At 45.7% G+C, this 27,659-nt stretch overlaps 1 protein-coding gene and 1 pseudogene across 2 annotated transcripts in view; one reads left to right on the top strand and one right to left on the bottom strand.

Annotated features, from left to right (window-relative positions):
* Positions 1 to 27,659, top strand: part of CHCHD6 (coiled-coil-helix-coiled-coil-helix domain containing 6) — a 248,095-nt gene that overhangs the window by 79,611 nt on the left and 140,825 nt on the right. The window lies entirely within an intron of this gene.
* Positions 6 to 27,369, bottom strand: LOC133766667 (small ribosomal subunit protein eS8-like; annotated as a pseudogene).

The raw sequence follows: 27,659 nt of genomic DNA, 5'->3' as shown, positions 1-27,659 counted from the left end.
GATCCTCAGTGGCAGCAGCAGCTACTGCCGCTGCTTCTGCTTCTCCTCCTCTTCCCCTTTATTCCATGATGGAGGACTTGTTTGCCTTTCTGGGCCTTGGTTTTCCTCAAATAGAACCCGAGCTCCTTGCCTTCTAGTACAGAGCCATCTGCTCGGCCACACTGGCCAGGTCTTGATGCGATGCACACGAGAAGCTCGCCCTGTTGGAACGGCTCCTTCAGAAGACTGCTGATTTCGGCTCTCTTTTTTCCTTTCATCATATTTCTTCTGAATTTTCTTTGATCGTTTTTTGTTTAGAAATCTCTTCCTCCTCAGGAATCAGCTTGGCCCCCTTCCTGCTGCCCAGTGGGACTTGTACCACTGTCGGTATGGCATGCTGTCTATAAGCACGATACGGTTCTCCACCAGGGTCTTGATGTGGACTGACCTATTATTGGAGGCATTGTGGATCAGTGAGAGCTTAAAGCTTGCGTTGCCCCGTTTTCGTGGGTGCCTCCATGTTCTGGGTCGACAGTATCAGGGCACAGCTACAGTCCACTGGCTGGATGCCCAGCGTCTACGCTTGTCTCCTTTCCCTTCCTGCATCAACAGTTGACAAAGAAAGGCAGACGGCAGAAGAGCAAGGGGAAGGCGGTGAACAGCCAGATTTCACTGCTCTGAGAACAGAAGACTGTAAGGTTTAGCCCGAGTCCTCTCGAGCCTGTACTAAATGCTGAGGTCATGCTTTATGCGCTGTTTTGTAAACATCTTTCTTCATTGAAAACATTGTGGACAGTTTTCATGTCAGCACATGCAGGTCTACACCATCATTTAAAACATCTGTGAACCTGGTGTTCTGTTTCAGATAAAGTCACTGCCTGTGATGACAGCATCCTATATGGGTGTCTGTTCATGTCCTGGCTGCTCCACTTCTGATCCAGCTCCCTGCTGGTGGCTTGAGAAAGACAGCAAGGATGGCCCAGGTACTTGGGCCCCTGCTCCCTGTGTGGGAGACCATGATGAACATCCTGGCTTCTGGCTTCAGCGTGGCTCAGCCCTGGCCATTGTGGCCATCCAGATGGCCATCTCTCTGTCTCTGTCTCTTCCTTCCTTTCTGGAATTCTGACTTTCAGATAAGTAAATAAATCTTTTTAAAACATTGTATAATATTTTAACTGCATCTATATAGTTTATTTAATGTTTTCCTTTTGTACATTTAACTTGTTTGCTACTTTCAGTGTTAAAACTGTGCTAGATCTGCATCTACAGTTTGCTTTGTTTGTCCATTATTTTCTTGAGAATAAATTCCTAAAAATGGGATTGCTAAGTCAAATCATGCACATTTAAAATGTGAATAACACAGTCGGCCCTCTGTATCCATGGATTCCATGTCCATGGATTCAACTCCCTTAGATCAAAAATATTTGGGGAGTGGGCATTTTGCACAGTGTTTAAGATGCCACTTAGGACACGGATCCTATGTCAGAGTGCCTAGGTTCAAGTCCTGGGTCTGCTCCCAATCCAGCTTCCTGCTGATGCACACCTTGGGAGGTAGCTCGTATGTTCACGTTCCTGCCACCCATGTGGCAAGATTGAGTTTCTGCCTCTCAAATAAAATACTATTTTTTAATTTGTAAAAAAAAGATCATCTATTCTGAACATGCATGGACTTTTTTTTTCTTGTGAGTATTCTCTGAACAATACAGCATAACAACTATTTACATTGTATTTGCATTGTATTAGATATTGTAAGTAATCTAGAGATGATCTGAAGTACATGGGAGGGTGTGTATACAAATATTGTCCCAATTTCTGGAAAGGACATGAACACCCGTGGATTTTGGTATCTGGGGGAGTCGTGGACCCAGTCTCCTAGGGATCCTGAGGGATGACTGCAGATCACTCTCTACGAAGCATCCCTTGGGAGATACTGACTTGGTGTATTTGTCTCCTAGAGCTGATGTAACAGCATGAAGCAGAGCCCCCTTATCTGCTGTGGATGTGTTCTAAGACCCCCAGTGGATGGGGAAACTGCCACACCTCAAACCAGATGGTTTATGGGGTGGGGATGGGGTGTCCTTTTTTTTTTGCCAAGAGCCATTTGGAAATTTATAGCATTGTTCAAGGGCCATACAAAATTATCATTGTAAAAATTAGCCGGCTATAGATTTATTGAATTTCAAGTTCTTCCCACAGTTGCCTTGGCAGGGCCAGAGCAAATGATTTTGTGGGCCTCATATGGCCCACAGGCTGGATGTTTCCCACCCCTGGCTGAAAGCAACAGAGATGTAGTGTGTTACAGTTCTGGATCCAGGAGTTTGCAGTCATGGTGTCTGAAGGAGCTGGGGTAGGTTCTGTTCCTGGCCTCTCTCCTTGCCTCTGGTAGCCCTAGGGCAACCTTTGGCCATCGTCTCCCAGTGTCTCTGTTTGGGCGTTCTCAAAAAACTGTCTCTCTGTTCAAATTGTAACTACTGAGAAGGATGCCAGTCACATTAGATTGGGGTCCACTCTAATGGCCTCCTTTTAAGTAGACTATTTATGCCAAGATTTTAAATAGGGTCCCATTCTGAGGTGCTGGAGTTAGGGCTCCAACATAGGGATTTTCAGGGAACACAGTTTAGTCCGTTTCAGCTGGGGAAAGACACATCTGAGTTGCATTTTAATCCAACATTGGAGAGTAGCTTGGTGAGAGGCAGTGACTGGAGGGCAAAGAAAATGGGAAAGTGGCTGTCCTTTGATGATAGATAAGGGCCTGGCCTGAAGAAATGACAGTCGACCTGGAGATGAGCAGATGGTTAAAAAGATATCTAGTGAACAGAATTATGGAACTCAATGATTAAAAGGCTGTGGGAGCTGAGGGTGTTCGGGCTGTTTGTTACAGTGGCATATTGAACACGACCGTTCACCTTTGCCAGTTAACTTAAGAGGAAAGATGTTGGGAGAGGAGGAGAGTGGCGGTAAAACTGTGATAGTGAGAAAAGAGGTAGATGGTGGTGGGTAACTAAGCAGACAGAAGGCGGTTGGAACTCAGGCCCACAGTGTGGAATCACAGACGCAGCTGGGCCCCGTGCAGAGGCCCTTGAGGAGCTCTAAACATCAGAGAGGCCAGGAAGTCCTAGAGGTGGAGCTCAGAGGGAGTAGAGAATGGAAGGATTGGATTAAAGTCTGTAGAAGTGGCTGTCAGTTCCCTTCCCTACCTCTGGACTGTGGGAGTTGCAGCTCCTTCCTGCCAACAGAGCAGTGGTTTATTCTCCAGGCGATTGCCCAGGGAGGCTAAAAGGAAAGATTCTGCGTGTTGGGATGGCAGGCATCTCTGGGAACAGGAGCTTCATAGTCAGGATAGGGTGAGACCTTCTGTTTTTTTGTTTTAATTTTATTTATTTCTTTAGACAGGCAGAGTGGATAGTGAGAGAGAGAGACAGAGAGAAAGGTCTTCCTTTGCCATTGGTTCACCCTCCAATGGCCGCTGCGGCCGGCGCATCGCGCTGATCCGAAGGCAGGAGCCAGGTGCTTCTCCTGGTCTCCCATGCGGGTGCAGGGCCCAAGCACTTGGGCCATCCTCCACTGCCTTCCCGGGCCATAGCAGAGAGCTGGCCTGGAAGAGGGGCAACCGGGATAGAATCCGGCGCCCCGACCAGGACTAGAACCCGGTGTGCAGGCGCTGCAAGGCAGAGGATTAGCCTGTTAAGCCACGGTGCCGGCCAAGACCTTCTGTCCTGCCGAGGATTCTTTCTCCAGTTGACTTTAAGAACACAGGCTTAGTCCTCCCAGATTCCTTCCTTAGATGTTGAAGGGCCCGTAGAAGAGCCCCATAAACGCTGAAAACTGAAAGTTCTTCAGTAAGCTGTTGCGTCAGGTCACCCTACTAACTGACAAACAACCCCATAGGAACAGACTTTGCAATTAGTTGTTGGTGCCTCATTCCTTTTTTTTTTTTTTTTTTTTTTGACAGGCAGAGTGGGCAGTGAGGGGGACAGAGAGAAAGGTCTTCCTTTTGCCGTTGGTTCACCCTCCAATGGCCGCCGTGGCTGGCGTGCTGCGGCCGGCGCACCGCGTTGATCCAAAGGCAGGAGCCAGGTGCTTCTCCTGGTCTCCCATGGGGTACAGGGCCCAAGGACTTGGGCCATCCTCCACGGCACTCCCAGGCCACAGCAGGCCTGGAAGAGGAGCGACTGGGACAGAATCCGGCGCCCCTACCGGGACTAGAACCCGGTGTGCCGGCGCTGCAGGCGGAGGATTAGCCTATGGAGCCGCAGCGCCGGCCTGGTGCCTCATTCTTAAATATAAGGAGATGACTCATCAAGAAAACATTTGCAACCTCCTCTAACATGACCAGAATATAAATATAAGGCAAAAGCATTCAGCCTCTATGCCTACCCCTGCCCCCCAAAAAAGAGTGAAAAAGGAACACAGGGAAGAAACAATGCAGGGGAGCAGAAGAGAACATTTTTTTAAGTTAAAGAAATGATCAGGTCAGAAAGAGTGTTGCATTCATGAAATAAGAACAGGGAACTATTAAAAAATAACACATAGGAAAAAAGGGCCCTTAGAAATAAAAAATATGCTAGGAATGGAAAATCCAATAAAAGGGCTAGAAAGTTGAATGGAGGAACTCTCAGAAATTAGAACACGGTAACAGAAAATATGAGAGAGACGTTAGGAAGTTAGAGACTTAGTTCAGGAGGTTAAACATCCAAATAACAGCAATGCCAGAAAAACAAAAGTGGAGAAATTATTAATGAAACTGTTTCAGAAACATTTCTCAGAACTAAAGAACAAGAGCTTTCAGATTGAAAAGGGCTCATTTGTTCCCAGGCCATTAGCTTTGGAAAACACATCTATACCAGGATGCACTTCATGGCATTCTAGAACATAAAGGACCAAAACTGATCCTACAACTTGCCAGAGAGAGGGAGGGACATATTGGCATCTACTGAGGTGTAGCACATTACTGCAAAACTTAGTGACCTAGAAGAGCAGGTGGCAAACTTTTTCTGAAAGTAAATATTTTAGGCCCATGGGCAATATGGTCTCTGACGTAGCTACTCATCTCTACTGTTGTAGCACAAAAGCAGCCACAGACAATACGTGATGAATGATTTTGACTGTGTTCCAAGAAGACTGTCTACAACACACGACCAGGCCAGGGCTTCAGATAACTGACTTTTGGCTTAGAACACAGTTTGTGTGGGCTTGACTGTGTCATCTGGGTCTGACTTCAGCCAAGGTGTTGGTGAGGGTGACAAGCATCTGAAGGCTTGACTGAGAGTGGACCTGCTTCTATACCCATCCAGGTTGTTGTTGGCAGGGTTCAGTTCCTTGTGGGCTGTTGAGCTGAGAGCTACTGGGGTTTCTCCATAAGGCAGTTCATAACAAGACAGCTTATTTCATCGGAGCGAAGAAGAGAGAGTGACGACAGAAGCCATCGTCTTTGGAAGCCTACTCCTGGATGCAGCATCCCATCACTTCAGCTATATTCTGCTTGTTAGAAGTGAGTCACTAAGTCCAGCCCCTGTACAAGGAGAACGAATTTTCATTCCAGGGTGTGAATACCAGGTGATAAGGATCACTGGAAGCTGGCTTGGAAGCCTACATAACTCAAGAGGAAAAGAAAGCAGGTTGTACACGAAGGGTGCAGAGTCTGAGTGCCTTCCTACAACAGTAACACAAGAAGCCATCCAACAATGCAGCAATGACTACAATGGTTTTTTTTAAAAAAACACCCCCAATTCAATTGCAGAGAAAGCAAAATATACTAGATAGCAGATTTAACTGTAATACTTTATGTGACTTGCCAATGAATAGCATTGTCAGTCTTACAGTAAACACTAAATATTGAACTGTACAAAGTTAGGATCAAACACAGCGGAATGTTGAAGGCAGGAGATGGGTTTTGAGGTTGTGTGCAGGAGAGCTAAGTCCTCACCTTTCACAGTAGAAAGTTGGTAGACGGCAGATTTAGAAACATGGGGGTACATACTTGAAGAAACAGCCAAAATGAGTAGGTTGTCTGCAGGGAGGTGGGGAGAGGAGATGCAGACACTACAGTTTGTGGTGGTGCACCTTAGGTGCATTCTGTGTTGATGGAAATAGCCTGAGAAAAGATGAGATCTAAATGCACTGTGGATCCCTGGATTGGATTCTGGAAGAGAAGAAGGACGATAGTGGGCAGTCTGGTAAAACCCGAATAGTGTCAAGTGTAATTCCTCGTAATGGTAGTAAGGTGAGTTTCTTAGTTGTGACAAAGGTATCATGGCAATGTAAAGATGTTAACTTGAGGGGAAATTGGGTGAGACGTATACAAGATCTATGCATTGTCTTTGCAACTTTTTTGTAATTCTAAAACTTTCCCAAAATGGAATTTTAAAGAGAGGGCAAGCGTGAGGGGGTGAGAGGGAGAGTTATAGATGAAGACTGAGTGTTGGTGCTCTCAGGCTACTGAATGAATGGCAGGTGCTTCCTGAGCTGCAGCATACAGAAGAGCAGGTTGGTGAGGAGGGCAGGAGCCTGGCTCAGTTACAGGTACTTCAAAGAGACCTGTGTATCTAGGCACATCAGATGTCCTGTAGGCTGGACTACCAGGTCAGAGACAGAGTAGAAAGTGTTAGTCTGTGAATAATTGGTCAAGAGCAGGTGGGCTGTGTCTATGGAATGTGTGTGAAACGAGAAGAGGACTTAAGACAGAGCACTAATGAATACCCCAAACACTGGGGGAAAAGTGCCATTTTTATAGCTTGATATTTTTGTTCCTAATTGTGGTTCTTTATACTGATCATTAATTTTTATGAGACTAGTTGTTGAACTTCTGAATAATATTATAATTCTAATCAAGAGCTAACATACTCAAAAGCCTGTGGAAGCCATGCAGAATTAACTGAATGAAATTGGCCTTGTGTGTAAGCAATAGGGAACGGTGCACTGTGTGTGTGCTCTTCCCAGAGACATGGTTCCAGCTTCAAATGATTGTGCCAAATAGGAGCATGTGCATATGGTTGACTCATTTTCTTAGAAATCTGTAGTTTTATGTGAAAATTCCCGATTTTTAAAGGTAGATGATTAATTATTTTTAATTTTTCATAACCAAGCTGAACATTTCTGTTGAAAAATAGTGGCTTGCAAACCACTTGTTTGTTATCTCCATCTTATTTTGTTCCTTTGAGTGTGGCCACTTTTCCATTCTTTTTCCTGCCCCAAACTTTTTTCTATACATTTAATCTCCACCACTCCAGCAGACTGGCAATGAATGTTTGATGAAGCTGTTGACAAATTTGGACCAAGGACATACTCCTACATAGTCCTGCTTATTAAATCCCCATGTCCCAGAAGGCACTGGCTTTCTGATGTGAACTGAATGCAATCTGCCAGACATTTAGCTTCTTGCTTAAAGGGACTTTATCTCATGGTTGCCTCTTGTCTTCGATGACCATGTCATGGGGGACAGTGCCCAATTTCCTGCCACGTGAGACAGTGTGGCCCTCTCTAAGACCTGAAGTCCTGTTATTTTATCTTAGAAGAATGATCCAACCTAGCAGGACTCTTCATACAGTTACGCTGCAACATGGTGAGTTTTTCTTTCAGATATTTGCAAACAAATTTCCTTTTTTTTTTTTCTTTGTTTCTTTCTCCACCCTGCTGCTACCTGGTGGTAGGGGGAAGAGCATAGCTTTTAATATTAGAAGAGAGAAGCTAAAACCGCATTACAAAGTTAATGGATCTACAGTTTTCCAATCTTGTATTTTTGCAGATTTTTTGTAAATACAGACATCACAGTGGCTGTTTTCCAAGCTGAAGCTGATTATCAGCGCTCCACAAAGTCTCACAGATAACCAGCCTTCCTGGAGTGTGTTTGGCCACTGTCCTGAGGGTTCCGACGTGCAGATTTGGAGATGCACACCTGGCTCCCCACCTTCCCTTTCTCCTGGCGGCCCGGGTGAAGCCTGTAGTATTTATATGACTTTGAATTTGGAGAAAAGAAGCATCACAAGTGTTTTTCACATGATCAGTTTTCAACCTCATGTTAAAAATTGGCAAGAGCATCTTTTTCTGGCTGCTAAGTAAGATAGCTAAAGAATGTTTTCCTGTTTATGCCGTGTTAGTTGCCTCTCAATTCTTGGTTTAGTTTTTATGATGCTGCCTTTGGTGGATGACTATTCCCTTCCCTGTTGATGAGTGTTTTGGGATGTTTATGTCTTTGAATGTCCAGTATGATTTGTCTCTGTATCCTGAGATTTCCTGCTCGCAGGATTGGTGTTTGTGGCTTGTTTTCCCCCAGAAATTCTAGGCCATCTTGGAACTTAAATGGCTGTGTGTATATAATCCTTGTTTTGTGTTTTATAAATCTGATTAAGCTTGTGAAAATGAAAGTTGATGAGTGGGGTTTTTTTTTTTTAGGGAGTTAGCATGATGTTGTGGAAGGATATAGAATTTAGAATCAGAATATTAGATCAGCTATTTTTTGCTTGACATTTCTTACCAAAAGCAAGCAATAGGTCAGTGAATCTTAAAATTTGCAACATTTGAGTTCAGATCTCTGCTTTCCTCTTTGATTGGCTACATGACCCCAGACAAGTCCTACCTCAGATATGAGCCTTAGTTTTCTCATGATTGAAAAGGATACCATCCCTGCTTTATTGAGACTGTCAGATTAAGGATCAAATAGATGGATCCCTATTAAAGAGCAAATAGATTGTGGGGAAGGCGGCTCAAAACTAACCTCAGTGAATCACGTTGCTGCTGTGATCTCTGAAGATACTTGGATCCTGGCTTTACTTTTATTTTTCTTTAGATTTATTTATTGAAAGAGTGACAGAGAAGGACAGATTGTCCACCCATTGGTTCACTCCCCAAGTGGTCACAGTGCCACAGCCAGGAGCTTGGAACTCCATTAATTGCTCTTTTAGGAAGACAGGACTTGGACTGGGCATCATGGAACAGCAGGTTAGGCTGCTGCTTGCAGTGATGCCTGTGTTCCATATTGAAGTGCCGATTTGAGTCCTGGCTACTCTTGTCAGAGTGATATTTATTTCCTGCTAGTGCACCTGGGAGGCAGCAAATGATGCCTCAAGTACTTTGGTCCCTGCCACTCATATGAGAGACCCAGTGGAGTTGCTGGATTCAACCTGGTCCAGCCCCAACTCTGCAGCCATTTGACGAGTGAACCATTGCATGGAAGATCTCTGTCTGACTGTCTCTCTGTCACGCTGCCATTTTTAAAAAATTGTTTATTTTATTTATTTGAAAGAGTTACAGAGAGAAGCAGAGACAGAGAGAGAGGTCTTCCATCCGCTGATTCACTCTCTAGATGGCTGCAAAGGCTGGAGCTGCGCTGATCAGAAGCCAGGAGCCAGGAGCCTCCTCTGGGTCTCCCATGTAGGTGCAGGGGCCCAAGGACTTGGGCCATCTTCTACTGCTATCCCAGGCCATAGCAGAGAGCTGGATTGGAACAGGGGCAGCCGGGACTAGAACTGGTACCCATATAGGATGCAGGCGCTTCAGGCCAGGGCTTTAACCCACAGCGCTGGCCCCCACGCTGCCATTTAAATAGATCAATAAATCTTTCTGGGGGAAAAATACCTTCTGAAGTAGGCACCTCAGGAATATGAAGGCTACAGTCCTTCAGCGGTTTTCCTGAAGTGGTAACTCTCCACATTGCAATGCTCAGTGAGAAAAAGGACTGCAAGCAGTTAGGAGCCGGCGGCCCTGCGGAGTGCTTTACCCATGTCAGCTCCTTGAATCATCTCCCGTATGCTTTGAGAAAGACATTGCCTTTATCTTTGGAAGTGAAGGAAGGAAAGGCCATGTTATCACTACGATGCAGGAACGTGACACGAACCCCAGGACTGAGCTGAGATCCCGCTCTCCTGACCTACACAGGGTGCCTGGGTGTGCTGAACCCTGGGCCACCCTCATCTCCGTCTCCTGACTTGTGGTATTCCAGGTGCCCGTGCCAGTCTTAGTGGTGTGGAGTTGTTGATGTTGGAGACTAGAGAGTGCTGACCACAGTGACCTTCAGAGCATCAGTTCGTCACTTGCTGTGGTGTAGGGGATCTGCCAGGAAGCTGTTAGTTCTGGGTCTTACTTAATTCTCACCCACACAGGACAATAACTTGGGGAGGAATCCAAATCCAACTCAGTTTCTATGAGATAGAGCTCCCCTGAGGGAACTGTTTTTAATCTAGCTGTAGAAGCAGCTCATTTTGCTAGAATTTTGCACCAAGATTATTGATGTTTGGTTTTACTTGATTTTGTATTTCTGTCTTTCAGTACATTTTTCAAGGTTGTGTTACTGAAAAAATAGTTGGAGTATAAAGGTAGGGTTGATATCTCTGTGGACAGAACAGAGGGGAAGACATGGGTTTGTTTGCAGAGGGATGGAGGGAGCTCATTGTCACTACCTCTGTTTTCCCGCATAAGGGAGTTTGTCATGCTGTGACAGAGGCACTGACAGGAAGGAAGTTACAAATCTAACCCAGGCTTGGGGATATTTTTCAGTTTGGTGATGATGAGCTTTGGAGAAAACACAGAAACAAGTTAGCATCCTAAGCCCTTTTATTGCAAGGTTATGTTTTCACCAAAGCTCTCTTATTATTTCCTACCTGATCCTAAACCTATTGGTGTTCCCCAGGGAATTAACCCCAGTAGACATCTCCGAGTGATCTCCTGTCTTCCCTTGTTCCCAGCCCTCCTTGGTAGCGCAGCGACTCCTTGTTCTGCATTTCCGGGTGCTCACCACAGAGCTCTGCCTTGTCTTTCTAGTGTGCTGTTCTCCCAGCATACAGAACACATCTGTCTTGGAGTCTTACCTGGAAGTCTGGTTTTCAGCCTTGATTCCTGATCCTCCCTCTTCATTTTAGTAACCAGTCATACTCATTTAACCTTGCAGGTTTTTCTCTTAAATCAGTTCTTTTGGGGCTGGCATTGTGGTGTAGTGGGTGAAAGCCACAGCTTGCAATACCTGCATCTCATATGGGTGCCGCTTCATGTCCCAGCTGCTCCACTTCCAATCCAGCTTCCTGCTGATGGCCTGAGAGAAGCTGTGGAGGACAGCCCAAGTGCTTGGGCCCCTGCTACCCATGTAGGAGACCTGGAAGAAGCTCCCAGATATTGGCTTTGGCTTGTCACAGCCCCGGCTGTTGGAACCATCTGGGGAGTGAACTAACAAATGGAAGATCTAGAGAGCTCGTTTTCTCTCTCTCTCTCTCTCTCTCTCTCTCTCTCTCTCTCTCTGTTATTCCATTTCTCTCTGTGGCTCTGATTTTCAAACAAGTAAATACATCTTTGAAAATCAGCTCTTTTCTCTCTCCATGGCTGTTCTTATCTAGCCCCTTGCTGTTGCTCCTGTGGACTCTTGGGCCCTAACTTATCTCTCGACTGGTAGTCTTTGTTCCCTTGGATTCCACCTACTACCCTGCCCCCAGAATTGTCAAACACAGATCTGATTGTGTTACTTATTTGGTCAGAACATGCACTGGCTGTCCTTCGTTTCTGGGATCAAGACCCTGACTCAGTAACCTGGCAGTCAAGGTGCTTAGCTGTCTTCTGTGGGCCGCAGCCCAGAACTTCCGCAGGGAAGAGCCTTGCTCCCCTGCTGATGGCACGGAGAGTGCCTCACCATTTCCAGATCTCTTGGTTGTTCCATCCCTCTGTGCTTTGTTTAGAATTAACCTCTGCCTTGAAGGTACTTTATCCCTTCCACTGCCCGGGGAGAGAAGTCTGTTGACATCAAGCACTGATGTCATCTCCTCTGATCTGACTTGCTTCTCCGTCTCTCCCAACTTTTCCTCTTGCCTGTCCTCTGCCTCTACCTCCCTGTCTTCCTTCTCCTGCCTTAATCTGCAAACCCATTACTTCTTATGCCTCGGCACTCAGAGCACGCGTATGTCCATGGCGTCTTTTAGACTGGGAGGAGTACTTGTGCTATAAATAACATTTCCCCCAGCATCAGTGCGAACCATGTGGTTTAAAAGATTGATTGGGGGAATAATGGGGAACTGGGCATGCCTGGTGCTTTCTGGTTGCTTTTGTCCCGTTAGCTATGATTAAACATAAATGCCAACGGCCAGGTGGTTGCCGGGAGCATGGAGCCATCATTTGGCTCTGTTTTGGTGCGATGAACTGGCTTTCTCCCAGCCCCCATTTTCCTTAGAGCAGAAGTGTTCATTTGAGAAGTGGACTTCTCAAGCCAGCCGGCTATTGTAAGCTCATCTCCCTTCAGGAAAGAGCTGGCTTTCTGAGTCTTGGCCTCCTTAAGATGCTGAGTGTGGGCCCAAGAGACGGCTGCCTGGAGCATGTTAGCGACAGGGGACAGAGGGACTTCCTGACAGCTTGTTCTTGAGCTCTGCCCTGTGAATAGATTTACCTATCGAGGCAGGAGCAGGAATGGCCTCTCACTTCAAGGCACTGGGGAGCTTGCTGTTGAAAGGAGCCCTGCTGTGGGTGCGGAGGCTTCTGTGTCTCGGACAATCACCTCTCACTCTCTCTGGACGGATTATAGCCTCTGAGCTCAGGACCCCGAGACCTCAGCAGAGCATTCTTGTGTGATGTTCTAATGCCTGAAAGCCAGAAGGCAGCAGAACCCTATAGAAAGCAGTGCAGATGCATTGTTTCTCTTTGCAGTACAGTATGTTGGGGTTTTGCCAGATAGATTTTCCTCTTGCCTTTTTTTTTTTTTTTAAATGAAAAGCTTTCCTGGCAGATGTCGGAAAGCCACTTCTAGGGCATTGATAGTTACCAAAAAAAGACCCTGGCTTCCTCTCCCTGTCAGCTGACTGCGCGTTTCCCTGCCCCACATCTGTGCTGCCGTCCACAGAAGGCTGAGCCTGCAAGTGCCTGCCCTGGTGAAGCCCTGGCCTTTGCCCACAGGCCCCCAGCGCACACCAGCCCCGCAGGGCACCAGTGCACGAGGGCTGCTCAGCGCTCCCACTTTATTTGTTCACAACCTTGTTTTTGCTCTAGCTCTCTGCAGAACCTGATGCAGTCCCAGCTCTATAGGTAACAGTCAAGGCCCTTTAAGATAGCATTGCATCCAGACTTTCCTCTCCCTCTGACTTCCTGCCCCGTCCACCTGCACTTTGCGCTGCTTGTATGCCCTATGCTGCACCATCTCTGTGTGTTTATTATTCTTTGCAGCTAGCCCTGAATGCCTTCTTCTTTCCCTTCCTTCTTCCCCATTTCCTATTAGAAATGCAGTCAACCTCTGGGGGTACGAGTTACAGTCTACCTGGGGACTGTGCCTGGAATAGTCAGAAAAGCTCAGATTTGCATGCTGATCTGCTCACCACCCAGTCCTGTCTTAGATAGTTCAGTCCTCTTTCGGTTGCCCCTATGCAGTGGGACGGTGGCCCACTAGCCTTGTTAGGGTAAATGGCATGACCTGCAAATGTGGAGCAAAGCCTGGCAGTGCGAGGTGTTCACAGACGTTTTCCTCCATCTTTTCTGATATGTGGTTCTTTCTTCATCTTCCCATCTTCTCCGTGTGAGTGCTTATGCATTGGGTAGCCCTAAAGATGGAAATGGATGCTTTCTACTTTTATTCAAATTATTTGTATCTGGGCTTCTCTTGTCTCTTCAAATCTGCGTGCAGGTGCTTTGGTAGTGTTTGAGTTTCATCTGCCACAATGCTTAAACTGGTCCCTTGCCTGGATTCTGTGCGCCTTCAATGCTTGCACAGAGTGTGGGCATTCTACCTAGAACTTCTAGCCTATCTCCCGGAGGTGTCTGGATCCCTCAGAGACAGCCCACTTGCTTCTCTGCCTCTCGTTGTGTGTATTACCTGCGTTGGTTTTGACTCCATATTAAAACATATTTTTTAAGAGGTAGTAAGTGAAGGCATATGAAGCGATAGCCTATCCGTGTGGGCCCCAGTGTTCTCTAATACAGATCACCATGGCAACATGGTGGCCTTCACATTTCTCTAGTTAAGAAGATGAACTCTTCTGCCCACAGAAGCTGAGCGGATTGGCCACCATTACCCAGTGCTCCATGCAACAGGGCTCTCCCCGAGAGGAGGTGGGCCTCATTACCAGGGGCCTTTCACAGCAGGGCCTCATCAAACGGCAGCCTGGTCCTTTGCGTCTCCCTGTTGTCTTGTTCCTTCTGTGGGAAAACTCAGTCCCTCCTACAGCTAGGCCTCTTGGATCGCTAACAGCTCCAAAGCAGTCCCATGGTGAGTGGTGGCCCTGGAGACAGCCCGTGGGGCTGTGGTCCGCACGCTGCTGCATCTGCTCCCGGCCTGCAGGAGGCTGGAGACGTATGAATAGATGTATCTGAAGGTGCAAGTCAGCAGGTCATCTTGAAGCTGCTCTTGTGAGGTCAGGCATCCCTGTTGTAACTCACACAGCCCCTGCGTCCACTGGCTACCCCCACCCCGTGCAATCTGTGAGTGCAGCACTAGCCTCCCTTTCTGTAACCCAGCCTGTCCCCTGAGCTCCTGCCACACTACATTATGATGGAAAGGCAGGGTTGTAAGCTGCTGGTTTCTGGCTTTTTCTCCAGGTTTTAATTTTTTTTTTTTTTTTTTTTTTTTTTGTAACAGACTACATTGAGACCAGGTGCAAGCACAATAGGCTTGAATTCTGACAGCCACCTGGGAGTGCATAGCGGCTGTTCTCTTAGCTCATCAGTCCCAGAATGGGGCGTGGCCAGGACGTATTCCTGGATAGCTTAACCTTCCTTGTCCACTGTTATATAACATCAGAGTGCCTTATCCAGCCAGTTTCAGGATACCACATGAAGGCAGTTCCAACTTTGGTGGAAACTAGCAAGGCTAGAAGATTCTTACCAAAGAAAAAGACATATTTACCCCTTGGGTCTCCCCCATAATGAGGCTGTGCATGCAGCAGTATGACAGGCTTGACTGCTCCTATATCCCTCAGTGTCAGGCCACAGCCTGTAGCCAGGCAATGACTGCCACGGAGGCATGGAAGCCAGCTGGGCACGCCTCCACAGTGGGCCATAAAACTGCTCTTAGCCCTCAACATTTCTGGTTGACTGAGATTATAAGTGGCCACACCTGAGAGAGATCTCGTTTGGCAGATGGGTCTCATGGACATCCAGGGGCATGTCAGCATTTGCTTCTGATGATGTGTACATAGGGGAGATTAGACCCACAGGCCATAGAGACATTTAAAGAGCACCATGGAGGAGTCAGCACTGTGGTATAGCAGGTAAAGTCACTGCCTGCAGTGCCGGCGTCCCATGTGGGCACCGGTTCGAGTCCTGGCTGCTCCGCTTCTGATCCAGCTCTCTTCTATGGCCTGGGAAAGCAGTAGAAGATGGCCCAAGTCCTTGGGCCCCTGCCTCCATGTGGGAGACCCAGAAGAAGCTCCTGGCTTCAGATTGGTGCAGCTCCAGCCGTTGCGGCCAACTGGGGAGTGACCCATCAGATGGAAGGCCTCTCTCTCTCTGCCTCTCCTTCTCTCTTTGTGTAACTCTGACTTTCAAATAAATAAATAAATCTTAAAAAAAAAATAAAGAGCATCATGGAGCTGGTGCTGTGGCCTAGCGAATAAAGCTGCTGCCTGCAGTGCTGGCATCCCATATGGGCTCCGTTTCAAGTCCCAGTTGCTCCACCTCCCATCCTGCTCCCTGCTATGGTCTGGGAAAGCAGTAAAAGAAGGCCCAAATCCTTGAGCCCCTGTACCCATGTGGGAGACCTGGAAGAAGCTCCTGGCTTCATATGGACCCAGCTCTGGCCATTGGGGCCATTTGGGTAGCGAGCCAGCAGATGTAAGATCTCTCTCTCTCTCTCTCTCTCTCCTTGCTTCCCTCCCTCTCCCCCCCTTCAGTCCTCTACCCCCGCTGCCTCCCTGTAACTTTGCCTTTCAAGTAAATAAATATATCTTTAAAAAAATAAAGAACAACAAAGTGGAGCATGCCTCAGTTGAAATCCTGGCTCTGCTGCCTGTGAGATTACCGGGCCTTACTTTGAAGGAGAATTCACTGCTAATAAGGAAATTTGAGGGAAAGTGGACTGAAGGAGCCTGGGAGTTTTTGTTGGATAGCTTTGTCCTGTCCCCACCCACTTCCCAGGGGAACTGCCCTTCCGCTCCACTGAGCATTGGTGTCTAATCAGATCTGGGGTATCTTCTTCCGTTGGCCTCCCTGACCACAGTAGTTGGCCACAATATTATTTTAATATGTATTTCCTTGAAGTATAGCAGTAAGTGTATAAGTCTTAAGTCAGTAGCTCCACATATTTATACAAAGGTGTAATCACCACTTGGATCAAGATAGCATTTCTAGAAGGTTGCCTTGGGCCCTCTCCTTATCAGTGCTGTCCAAAGACCGCCACCATTCTGATCTTTATTGCCATGGCGTGGTTAGCTTACTCTAGTGCTTTGTGTGCATGAACACTTACAGGACAGTGTTCTCTCTGGTCCTCCTGACTCGCTACGCTAGATCCGTGGGACTTCCCCACTGTTCTTTTAGCGCTGGCTTGTTTCCCATTGTTGTACAGTAGTTCCTTTTCTTAGTATACCACAGTTTATTTAGCCAGTCTACTTGGTGGATATTGAGGTTGTTCCCAGTTTGGGGCTATTATGCATACTACTGCTATGAACATTTTCGTATTTGGGATTTGGTGGACATAAGCCTCTGTGTTTGTTGAGTGTCTCGAAGTACCGTCGCTGGGTCTCAGAGAACATGTTTGGCTCCAGTCGATACTGCTAGACAGTCTTCCGGAGTGGATGTACCACGTTACATTCCCTCCAGTACTGTGTGAGAGCTCCAGCTACTGTGCATCCTCACTATCATTTCTCACTGTCGGTTGTTTTAATTTCAGCTATGCTGGTGGTGATGTAGTGGTTTTAATTTGCATTTCCCTGTTGATGATTGAGGTTGAGCATCTTTTCAAATGTTTATTCACCATTTGTATATCCTGTCTTGTGACTCATCAGTTAAAATCATTTGCTGATTAAAAAATTAGGTTATCTTTTTTTTACCAGTTTATAGTTCTTGATATATTTTGAACGAATTTTCGCTGAATATATATAAAGCAAATACCTCCTTCCAGCCTGGGGCCTAACTCTAATCTCTTAATAAATAATCTCTTTTGGTAAGTACCATTTGTAAAACTTCTATATTTAGTGTTTTGTTTTCTGTTTAGAATGTCTTTGCTTACACTGTGATCTTGAAGATATTTTCACTGTTCACTGTTTACTTTTAGACGTAGGTTTCAAAAAAGATTATCAGCTTTACGTATATTTCATCCACATAACACAGAATTCACTCTTTTAATGGTGTACAGTTCATTGTATTTTGTGTATTCAGAGAATTCTGTGTCAGTTACCATTATCTAAATCCAGAAAATTTTTATATTACCCTCCCAAACCCCATTCCTTATAACAGTAACTCCCCGCCCGTAATAGATCTAACCAATGAAAACCATTAACCTGCTTTCTGTGTCTGTGGATTTGCCTAATCTGGAGCCCTTCATTTCTGGCTTCTTTCATTAAGCATAATGTTTTCAAGAGTCATCTATTCTGTAGCTTATAACAGTGCTTCAATTTTTTTATGACTCAACAATATTTCATCATATGGATAGACTATATTTTATTTACCCATTCATTAGTTGATAGACATCTGGGTTATTTCCCTGTCTGGTTATTATGACTAGTGCTTATAAGAGCAATTATAAACAAGTTTTATGCTAGATACATAGTTTTAATTTTCTTGCCTGGTATTTACTTAGTAGAATTACTCACATATGTGGTAACTCTTAACTTTAAACTTTCACATTTCCACCAGTAAGGTGTAAGAGTTCCAATCTTTCTATACTCTCCTCCACTTCTGTTATTGTGAGGTATTTTGATTAAAGCATTGTACTGAATGTGAACTGATATCTCTTTGACTTGTATTTCTCTAATGATGAGTGACACTGAGCATCTTTTCATGTTCTGATTGGTCATTTTTTAAAAATTTTCTTTGAGGAAATATCTGTTCACATCTTTTGCCCATGTTGCATTGTCTTTTTACTTTTGATTTGAAGGGTTCTTTATAAAGTTTGCTTAAAAGTTCCATAGCATTAGATTCACAGATGTCTTCACTGTTGTTTGGGTTGTGTTTTCACTGTCTTGATGGTGTCCTTTTGAAGCATGAAGTTCAGTTTACTTTTTCTTTAATTACTTGTGCTTTTGATATCATATCTAAGAATCTGTTGCTAAGTTCAAGATTATAGAGATTCATCCCTGTATTTTTTCATAGGAGTTTTATATTTTAGATTAACATCTATAGGTCAGTTTGGAAAGAATTGATATCTTAATGTTTTTAAGTTTTCCAGTGCATTACACACACATGTGTACACACACACACACACTTGTTTAGACCATCTCAGCAAAGTGTTACATATTTCTTTGTAGTGTTCTTAGGTTCTTTTTTTTGATTGACTCCTGGATATTTTATTTTTAAATGCTAATGAAAATACTGTATCTTTTAATTTTTTTATCTTTAGTTTTTATTCATTGATTAATTTTTGCATTGACCTTATATCATTTAACCTTGATAGATTGATTCATTACTATCTATATTGCATAGCTGTTGGGTTTTTCAATATAGACTATTACGTTATTTCAGCATCATAGCAATGTTACATGTATTTCCTATCTATCTAAAGTTTGGAATTTTTACAATTTATTTATTTCCTTACCTTGTTACACTGATTGAACCTCAAACACAAGGTTGAATAGTGGGCATTCTTTTAATTGTGTACTTTGGGAGAAGATTCAGTATTTTAACTTTAAATGTGATGTTAGCTATAGATTTTTGCAGACACTCTGTAAAATTTCTGTTCTAAAATTTCTAAGTTGTATCCATTTTTTTTTCAATCTTCTTGAAGAGCCAGCTTTGATTTTCTCAATTGTATATTTTCCATTTCATATATTTATATTCGGTATTAAAATGTTTATTTCTATCTTTTTTGGGATTATCTTGTTCTTGTTCTAGCTTCTTCATTTTTTAAAACTAATGCTCATTCTGTTTTTTTTTTTTTAATTTTAAATATTTACTTATTTGAGAGGTAGACAGAGTTAGAGGGAGAGACAAAGATAAAGGCCTTCTATCTGCTGGTTCACTCCACAAATGACTGCAGTGGCCAGAGCTGGGCCAGGAGCCAGGCCCAGGAACTTCTTCCAGGTCTCCCACATGGCGCAGGAATCCAGGCACTTGGGCCATCTTCCACCACTTTCCCAGGCCATGAGCAGAGAGCTGATTCAGAAGAGGAGAGCTGGGACACAAACCGGCACCCATTTGGGATGCCCACACTGCAGGTAGAGGCTTAGCCCACTGTGCCACAGCACCATCCCCTTGTTCTTCCTTCTTAAGACAGACTCTTTGTGATTTTAAACCATTCTTCTCTAGTATAGCCTTTTGTAAAGATTTATTTATTTATTTGAAAGAATTAGAGAGAGAGAGAGAGGGAGGGAGGGAGAGAAAGGGGTCTTCCATCTAATGGTTCACTCTCCAATTGGCTACAACAGCTGGAGTTGTGCTTATCTGCAGCCAGGAGCCAGGAGCCTCCTCCTTGTCTCCCATGTGGGTGCAGGGACCCAAGGACTTGGGCCATCCTCCACTGCCTTCCCAGGCCATAGCAGAGAGCAGAGAGCTGGATCGGAAGTGGAGCAGCCGGAACTCGAACTGGTGCCCATATGGGATGCCAGCACTGCAGGTGGCAACCTCACCTGCTATGTCATAGCGCTGCCCACCCCCCACCCCCCTTTTTTTTAAAAAAAAGATTTATTTTATTTATTTGAAAGACAGTTACAGAGAAAGGTAGAGACAGAGAAAGAGATCTTCCATCCACTGGTTCACTCCCCAAATGGCCACAATGGCCGGAGCTGGGCTGATCCGAAGCCAGGAGCCAGGAGCTTTTTCTGGGTCTCCCACATAGGTGCAGGGTCCCAAGCACTTGGGTCATCTTCTACTGCTTTCCCAGGCCATAGCAGAAAGCTGCAATCATAAGTGGAGCAGCCTGGACTCGAACCGGTGCCCATATGGGATGTCGGCACTGCAGGCCAGGGTTTTAACCCGCTGCACCGCAATGTCGGCCCTCTAGTATAGTCTTTTAAAGCTATACATTCTACTGTAAGCACCGCTTTTGTTTCATTCCTCAATTTTGGTGTGTCATATTTTCATTGTTATGTAGCTGAAACTATTTTCTACATATATTGTGTTTTTTTTTTAATTGTACCGTGGATTATTAGAAGTGTGATGTTTCTAAACATTTGGGGACTCTTCTAGCTATCTAGTTATTTTTCTATTGTTTCTAGTTTAACTCCATAGTAGTCAAGGAAGATAGTTGGTATGATTTCAATCCATGAAATCTATCAAGACATGTTTTATGGTCTACTGTATGGTTTGTTCTGGGACGTGTTCCATCGCACTTGAAAATAATTTATCTTTGCAATCGTTGGTTGTAGTGTTCAGTATACTCATATGTCTACTGATTAATTGTGTTGTTCTTATCCTCTGTTTATCCATACTAAATTTTCTTTGTTTTCTATCAGTTACTGAGGGGAGTGTCTAGTCTCCAGTTGTGCTTGTGTGTTTATTTCACCCTTTAGTTTTGACAAGTTTACTTTATTTTTAAAAACATTTTGTTTGTTTATGTTGAAGGAGTAACAGTGAGAGAGAGGGAGCGGGAGAGGGAGATGGGGGGGTGGGGAGAGACACAGAGAGAGAGAGAATATCAGTCTTCTGTTTGCTGGTTTATTCCCCAGACGGCTGCAGTGGCCAGTGCTGAGCTAGGCTGAAGCCAGGAACTGGGAGCTTCATTCAGGTCTCTGATGTGAGTAGCAGGGGCCCAAACATTTGGGCCATTCTGCTGCTTGTCCCAGGCCATTAGCAGGGAGCTGGACTGGAAATGGAGCAGCTGGGACATGAGCTGGCACCCATATGGGATGCCATTGTTACAGGCATACCCTTTACGCCACAGTGCCAGAACCTCAACTTTTACTTTAAGTAATGTTACATAGTAAACATGTAAGTGATTATTAGATACCTGTAAACCTCAAACATCTATTTATACCTAAAAGATTCATTTATCTCCATGAATTATTTCTTTATCACTAGTAAAACTTCTCTCCTTAGCGTTTACTTTGTCTGATGTTAATCTAAATACTTAAGCTATCTTTTAGTGTTTGCACAGAGTATCTTTTTCTATCCTTTTACTTTTAACCTTTTTATTTAAAGGTGTGTCTTTTGTAAACATTATCTCTGTTGGTCTTTTTCATTCAGTATGACAACCTGTGAGTTACTAGATAACATAAGCTCCTACGCTTTCTACTCCAGTTTATTTTCTCCCCATAATCTGCACTTCCATCTGTGATCATTATCTTCACTTGGAACTCGCTTCAGTATTTTTACAGTAATTGATCGTCCCACAGGCTATCTCCTTGCACACTTGCACCTTTCAGGAACTCTGCTAATAAGAATGCTCAAAAAACAGTGTCCACAGAAACTTCTCCCGTGGCCAAATGAAACAGCCCGATAGAGCCTTTATCTGAGTGCCAGAGGAGGACTTGGGCCTCTTGAACAAGTTTTGGTAACGCTTTGTCTTTGCATGGGCACTATTCTACAAATCAGGGTTCACAAAGCCGAATGAAGGCCAGAATATCTGATTATAGACCAGCTTGTAAGTGGTGAGTGTCCTAGTGAGACAAGTTTGTGGTACGATGACTGTAACTCGTGTCGCCTGCAGATGCAGGCACATAGACCGTGAGCATTTGGATGATGAGGACCCAGAATGAAATTTCTAGCTTAATGCTTGGCAAATGGCAACTCATCAGTAGATAGTAGGGGAAAGGGATATTTTTCATATCCTGGAGGCCAGCTGCTTCTTTGCCATTTTGTGTGTAAGATGTTAGCAGTCATAGCTTTGTATTTGTCTGTCAGTTTGCCAGGCTTTCTATGTGTGTTATGTAATTGTATCCTCACTGTGATGACAGGGAGAAGGTATCGTTAGAACCTGAGTTTAGATGAAGAAACCAAGACCCAGAGAGATTGTCAGTTTTCCAGTGTCTTATGTCTGGTAAATAAAAAAAAAGTGGAGACTCAGAACCATGCCCTCTGACTGCTAAGCGGATGTTTGTCACCACATTGTGTTGACTGTGGTAGGCTGCTAGTAGACCCAGCTTCTACGTCTACCCCGTGGTCATTTGTCACAGAGAACTAGGACAGTGATCGCCTCCAGTGACTGCAGTGGCAGGGGAAGTGGAGAGTTCTGGGGCGGCCATGGAAAGGTCATGTAGCTGTGAGGGGCCAGGGAAGATTCCCCGGAGGAATCGAGACCTGAGACTGTAACAGGAGTTAACAGGTGGAGGGTGTTGAGAGGGAGGGAAGAGCTGACCTGGAAGAAGCAATATATATGCCAGGAGCTGAAAGCAAAAGTTTGTCATGTCCAAGAATCTGGAGGAAAGGGGTGTGATGAGACCAAAGAGGTGAGCAAGAACCTGGTCATTGAGGTTTATGAAAGCTGTTTTAAGGAGTTCTGGAATTATCTATGGGCATTGTACAGCTATTGAAGGCTTTATGTGAAGTGAACAACACGATCAGATTTGTGTCCCAGGAAGATTATTCTTGCTGCAGAGTGAGGAGTGCTCCACAACACAGCAAGACTGGAGGGAGGGAGAGCAGTTGTGGGCTGCTGTTAATAATGCAGGAGACAGTTTATGTGGCTTGAATAGAATGATTGACAGGGAAATAAATGCAGGGTGATTTAGGAGATGTTTAGGAGGCAAGATGCTCACAAGGTTGCTCTGGTTGAAATATAAGTGCGGGGCCCACCTGACTGCCTCTCAGCCTGCGCTGAGCACAGCCCTAGGACCCCTCTTGGGAAACGTAGTGTGAGAAGTACCACCATGGTGGCGCTTGGGGCTAGGGGCCTGGAGCTCCATCTTTTTTTTTTTTTTTTTTTTTTGACCTTTTTTGGATTCTGACACTGAGAACCTCCCTTCTCACTTGGCTTCTAAGGTGCTGCTGTCATCGGGGATCTTCTGCCAGTCCTTGGCCTTGTCCCTCTCCATCCTGTCTGTAGATCCTTTTCTACTTCCCACCATGAAGGTTGAGCCATGCAGGCTTACAGCCCTGGCCTTGCCTCTTTTCCCTGGAAATGCCATCTCACCCCTTGGCTTTGTTTGGCTCTGTAAGCTGAAGACTCCCTGAAGTGCCAGCCTACATAACCCGTGGTCCACATGGCATCTTCTCTTGGCTGCTCCACAGGTCCCTAAAACTCAGCACTTGGGTTATTCTTTGCAACCTCCCCCTGCTCTATCCCTGCCCTGCCTTACTGGGATGAAAACTTGTTCTTCCCTTACTTTCTAGGCTCAGTTAACAGCACAGCTGTTTGTGTGTGTGTGTGTGTATTTTTTTGTACCAACAATGATGACTGGCACAAATAGATGCAATATGTTTTGTTTTGTTTTTTTTTAAGATTTTTAAAATTTATTTGAAAGAGTTACAGAGAGAGGTAGAGACAGAGAGAGAGGTCTTCCATCTGCTGGTTCACTCCCCAGATGGCTGCAACTGCCGGAGCTGCGCTGACCCAAAGCCAGGAGCCAGGAGCTTCTTCCTGGTCTCCCATGTGGGTGCAGGGGCCTAAGGACTTGGGCCATCTTCTACTGCTTTCCCAGGCCATAGCAGAGAGCTGGATTGGAAGACGAACAGATGGGACTAGAACCGGTGCCCATAAGGGATGTTGGCACTTCAGTCCAGGGCTTTAGCTCATTGTGCCACAGCGCTGGACCCGATCCAATATATTTTCATTGAATCAATATATCCAGAGTCTCAACTGTGTATCCCAGTGCCGAGCACATAAGGGCCACCCAACCAATGTAAATTATAATAATAACAACAGTTTTACTAACTGAAGTCCTACTATGCTTGGTGTCCCTTGGCTCAAAGGTGAAGAAAAGGAGATGGAGCCTCTACAAAGAGTTTAAGGCTTTGCCCTTGAACCTGGGAATAGAAGTCGTCATTGAGCACCTGCTGTGTGCCAGGTGTCCATCATTATCACTGCCTTGAACCCTCACCGTAACAACTGGCCTGCTCATGTTACACTCAGGAAAATCAAGTCAGAGATAGGCTATGTAACTTGTCTAAGGTCACACACCCAGTGCTCATGACTGGGTTTGAACTTCTTGTTACACTCTGCCTATCTGATGCACGAGTGACTAAATGAGCAGTTAGCTGTTTATCTGCCATTCTCATTAGCTAAACTGTGAGCTTGAGAGAAGGGAATGTGTTTTCTGCTTCAGGGTCTGGCACAGAGTATATGCTTAAGAAATGCCAGTGGAGTGAATGGCAGGAGAGGGTGAATGGATGCTGAACTAGGAGTCAAATCTGCCTTCCTCCTTTCTATTCCCTTATAAGTCATTCATTAGGTAGGTTGTCTCCCCTCTTCCCTTAAGTCTGTGAAACAGGGAGAACACCTCTTGCCTTCAGCCCCTGATAGATAGGAGGCGAGCTAATGAGGTGAGCAGGCAGGGCTTTCGAAACTCTTAGCACAGCAGTGTGTGAACTCAGGGCTTCAACTCTAATTCACGGGGCTGAGCACAGTGCCCTGCAAACAGCAGCTGCTGAACAGCGGGGCTGAGCCAGGAGGTGTGATGGGCTCTGTCTCCTGGCTTGCATGGATGAACACCATGTCCTGAGATGGGCTGTGCACCGTGGCCCACAGGAGGGATCGCTTCCTCGTTCCTCCTTTCTTGGGTCTTGAACTCTTTCATGGGAGGACATAGCATTGCCTGGAAGCATTGCCTATTCTCGATTTCAGAGCTTCCTGTATGATTCTTGGCCCCAAGTGAATTCGTACTGCAGCATCTCTCCTTATTATTTCTCAGCTACAACAAAATCTTATGCCCGGACCACCTCTATGGAGGCCTCAGCTCTCAGCTCCTTGCTAGGGATGAGGCGTAGAGACTGATCGGAGGTTTGTTTGCAGGGTTCCTGAAAGTTGGGTGCAGCCTCTGACTCAAGTTCTGGTGTCTTCTCCCAGGAAAGTTGCTTGTTTGTTCCCACTGGCCACTGTGCTGCCCCCCAGGTACCTGCCACTTATCCTAACCAGGATTGCCCACGTCCTTGGTTTCCTGGTCGGAAAAAAAAGAATCCAGCTCTGACTCACTTAAAACGGAGTATGTGGTAAGGACGTTGGGAATTCCTGGAATTCATGGGCAGCTGGTGCGTCAGGCCCGGAGGTTGCTCTGGCATCTGGGAAGCAGGGACTTCCTCATCGCAGGCCTGTCTTGTGGCCGGGACCCAGTGTCAGCCGCTGTAACATCTGGGCTTCCGGTCAGGACTGCTCTCCTGTGGGCCGCAGGTGCTCTTGTTGGTCACACTGTGCAGAAGGAGCATTCTGTTTGGCAGGGAGAATGGGTGCTGGCATCAGAACATTTTAAGTGTCTGTCCCAGACCCTGTCATGTCACGGCCCTGGCGGCCTTTCAGGGGAGGCCTTCCTCCAGGCCCCCGTCAGTGGCTCCATGCTGTGTGTCCTCCTGAGGCCCAGGGCCTGCACCGTCGTGCACCTCAGCAACAGCCCCTTTTTGTTCCAGGTGCTGATGATTGTGTTCTCCTCTTTGTCTCCACCAGTCTGGCTAAGAATTTATCAATTTTGTTGATTTTTTTCCAGAGAACTAGCTTTTGACTTTGTTGATTTTTTTCTATTGTTTGATTTCTATTTCATTGATTTCCACTTTTATTTTTGTTACTTCTTTCCTTCTACTTAATTTGGGTTTAATTAGTTTGTTTGGTTTGACTTTTTTTGGGATTTCTAAAGTAGAAATGTTGATCATGGATATTGGCATGTTCTTTTCTAATATAGTTTTTTAATGCTGTCATGTAGGGCTGGTGTTGTGGTATAGTGAGCTAAGCTACTGCTTGTGACACCAGCATCCCTAATTGGAGTGTCCATTCTAGCCCTGGCTGCTTCACTTCTGATCCAGTCTCTTGCTAATGTACCTGGGAAAGCAGCAGAAGATGAACCAGGTGCTTGGAGTCCTGCCACCCAAGTGATAGACTGAGATGGCGTTCCTGGATCCTGGCTTTGGCCTGGCCCAGCCCTAGCTGCTGCAGCCATTTCAGCCAGCAAATGGAAGATCTCTCTCTCTTGTTCTCTCTCTCTGTTTCTCTGCATTTTGAATACATACATGTACACATACATAAGTATGTACGTGTAAGTACATACATATGTACACACATAAGTAAGTACATAAATCTTTTTTGAAAAGCTGTCACATTTCATCTAATGATTGTTTTTCCTGCATTCCACATATTTTGCCCCATATGTATATAGCTCAGAGAGAGCCAGAGATTTGGATGGAGTTATGTGAAGGGTTTGGGCAGTCTCAGATGCTGTAGTAGCCCCAGTCTCAGATTCCTGGTTTGGTATCTGTTTTCTAGGCTCCCAGGATGGTACCAAATGGGATCTGTTCTTAAGGAAAATCCATAGAAATGGTGACTGTGTCTGGTACCACTTCTTTCTCCCACATGTTGCCTGCCTTCCAACTTCTGCTTGTTTTTGGTTATTTCCCAGGGCTTTCCAAGGGTTTGAAAATATTTTGCTCATAATTGGTTATTTATTCCCTGCAGGAGGTATTATGGGCTGAATGTTTGTGTCTTCCCCAGATTCGTATATTGAAGCCCTAGCTTCCACGTGGTGATTTATGAAGGTGGGGACTCTGGGGGCAGTTATGAAGATAGGCCTCCAGGATGGGATTAGTGTCCTTAAAAGAAAAAGAAGAGACTAGAGCTCTCTCTCCCTCGATCATAGGAGGGTGGTGCTGTCCACAAATGAGGAAGAGCGCCCTCACCAGATGCCATGTTGCAGGCAGCTTGATCTTGGATACCTCGGCCTGCCGAACTGTGAGGAAACACTGTTTGTTGTTCAGGCCACACAGCCTGTGGTGTTTGTTGTAGCACCCTGACCAAGACAAGGGGGCTGGTCTGATAGGTGCTCCTCCCCAGAATATGCGATATGGGAAGGGGCTGTCCTCCTGTCTGTATTGGCGTTGTGGCACCTTGTGTCATGAGAGACCATTGAACTGTCTGGATGGTGAAGACTGGAAGGAGGCCTCTGACACTTTCTTCAGGTCTTGGTCGGTGAAGAGATTCAGGTGTTTTCAGCCAGGCTTCCCTCTGTGGCTGTAGGGACTCTCATGCACATGCGCCCCAGCAGACCCCCAGCCCAGCTGCCTCCCGAATGCCATTCGCTGCAGAACCCCAGGTACTGAGTTGGAACTTGCCATCTTCCTCGCCCCACTGCCCCTCCTGCGTCCCCACCCGCCCGTCTTCTTGTCCTTTAATTCCTCTCCGTAGAGGAACCTCGTTGTGGTCAGGGCTTGGTTTCTGCCCTTGTCCTCTCTTGTCTGAATCATACTCTTCTCACGAGATCTTCTTGTCCTCATCTCTTGCCCCTTTCAGTTCACTCCTAACATGGAAAGAGACCGACCTTAGGGAGAGGCAGCGTTGAGTGTTAATATCGCTCGGTCAAACTCCCGAGTGCTTCTTCAGTACTTAGAGGTTCGAGTCCAGAACCCTGAACATGGTGTTCAGGCCCTCCAGGTTGTGGCCCCACTAGCCTGTAGTCTGTCCTCCGTGTCGCTCCCCTTGCTCCCTCTGGGCTCCGGCTGTACGTCAGCGCTCCTGCACGCACTGGGGCGTGCTCTGTGCTGTGTTCCGTGTGCTTCCCGTGGCC

The sequence above is a fragment of the Lepus europaeus genome, chromosome 9 (genome assembly GCF_033115175.1).
Source record: "Lepus europaeus isolate LE1 chromosome 9, mLepTim1.pri, whole genome shotgun sequence".
NCBI lineage: Eukaryota > Metazoa > Chordata > Mammalia > Lagomorpha > Leporidae > Lepus > Lepus europaeus.
The sequence above is the reverse complement of the archived record's forward strand: the minus strand, read 5'-3'. Positions and strand labels throughout refer to the sequence as shown.